The sequence below is a fragment of the Octodon degus genome, unplaced genomic scaffold, assembly GCF_000260255.1.
Source record: "Octodon degus isolate 3935 unplaced genomic scaffold, OctDeg1.0 scaffold00099, whole genome shotgun sequence".
NCBI classification, from domain to species: Eukaryota; Metazoa; Chordata; class Mammalia; order Rodentia; family Octodontidae; genus Octodon; species Octodon degus.
In genome coordinates this window covers 5,406,215-5,408,308 of record NW_004524675.1, presented here as the reverse complement: position 1 = coordinate 5,408,308, position 2,094 = coordinate 5,406,215, and the positions used below count along the sequence as shown (strand labels likewise).

The following is a 2,094-nucleotide window of genomic DNA, read 5'->3' as shown; positions in this document are numbered from 1 at the left end:
CAAAATAAAGAAGACCACTATATACTGGCTAGGGGAAAAATTCAAGAGGAAGAAGTAGCACTCATAAATGTATACACACCAAAAAATGGAGCACCCAACTATATAAGACAAATCTTAGTGGAAATGAAAAATCTAATATCCAAAACCACAAACTTAACAGGAGGCCTCAACACCCCCTTAAGCCAAAACCATAGGTCAACAAGAAAAAATTAGCAAAGAAGTAGCAAAACTGAACCAGAGCTTGGAACAAATAGACTTAGTGAACAGAGTGTTCCACCCCACAACAGCTCAACATATATTTTTTCAGCTGCACATGAGTCATTTTCTAAAATAGACCACATACTAGTCCATAGGTTAGACTTAAGTATATGCAAGAAAGCAGAAATTATCCCATGCATATTATCTGACCACAGTGCAAGGAAACTGAAAAAAACAAGGCAAGAAAACAGAAAAATACATAAATACATAAATACATAAATTGTTAATGGAAATTAAACAACACTCTACTCAACAATCAATGGACCACAGATGAAATTGAACAAGAAATTCAACAATATCTATAATTCAATGAAAATTCAAGCACAAATTATCGGAATTTATGGGATGTGATGAAAGCAGTTCTCAGTGGGAAATTCATACCTGTCAATGCACACATTAGGAAAACAGAATAGGAACAAATAAAGACACTAATGTTGCAGCTCCAGCATCTACAAAAGGAAGTGCAAACCAAACCCACAGCCGAAAGAAGGAAAGAAATCATAAAGATTAGAGCAGAAATTAATTCAATTGAGAAGAAGAAAACAGTTCGAGGAATTAATGAATCAAAAACTTTGTTCTTTGAAATATTTAATAAAATTGATAAGCCCATGGCTAACCTTATCAACAAGAGAAAATGAAAAATTCAGATACAAGCAATAAGGAACAAAATGGGTGTAGCTACCACAGACACAGTAGAAATTCAGAAGATTATCAATAGCTATTTTGAGAACCTTTACTCTCACAGAATAGTGACTCCTAGAATGGTACAAATTAGAAAAACTGAATCAAGAAGAAATAACAACTTCCAATAACCGAATAACAGCCGATGAAATATGAAATGTAATTTTAAAAAAACCTACCAACAAAGAAAAGTCCAAGTCCTGATAGACTGACAGCTGAATTCTACAATAACTTTACTGTCAATGTAACCTCTATGGTCATCAAACTCTTCAATGAAACGGAAAAGGAAGCACTCCTCCCAAATCATTCCGGGAGGAAGTATTATACTGATATTAATACCAGGGAAAGGCGCAACTAAGAAAGAGAACTACAGGCCAATCTCCCTCATGAACATAGATGCCAAAATCCTCAATGAAATGCTAGCAAATAGAATACAGCAAATCATCAACAAGATCATACACCATGACCAGGTAGGATTCATCCCAGGAATGCAAGGATGCTTCAATATTTGAAAATCTATAAATGTAATACATTATATCAATAGTGTGAAAACTAAAAAACACATGATCATTTCCATTGATGCAGAAAAGGCTTTTGACAAAGTACAACACTCATTCTTGTTCAAAGTCCTACAGAAAATTGGAATACATGGCTTCTACTTCAATCTGGTAAAAGCCATTTATGAAAACACAATGGCTAACATAATTCTAAATGTGGAAAAACTGAAATCTTTTACTCTTAAATCTGGTACACAACAAGAATGTCTTCTATCACCACTCCTATTCAATATATTCTGGAATCATTAGCTAGAGCCACTAGAAAAGAGAGAGAAATAAAAGGAATAAGAATTGGTAAGAAGAAGTTAAATTATCATTATTTGCAGATAACATGATACTTTACTTGGAAGACCAAAAAAACTCCACCAAGAAGCTACTAGAATTAATTCAGAAATTAAGTAGCATAGCAGGATACAAAGTCAATACCCAAAAGTCAATAGCATTCCTCTGCACAGATAAAAAACACACTGAGAGGGAAGTTATAGAAACAATACCTTTTATAATAGCACCAAGAAAAATGAAATACCTTGGAATCAATCTGACTAAAGAAGTCAAAGATCTTTTCAAGGAAAATTGCAGTATTCTTAAAAAAGAGATC

At 33.5% G+C, this 2,094-nt stretch overlaps 1 pseudogene; it reads right to left on the bottom strand.

Annotated features, from left to right (window-relative positions):
- Positions 1 to 1,246, bottom strand: part of LOC101571253 — a 124,225-nt pseudogene extending 122,979 nt beyond the window's left edge.
- Positions 1,247 to 2,094: the final 848 nt, after the last annotated feature.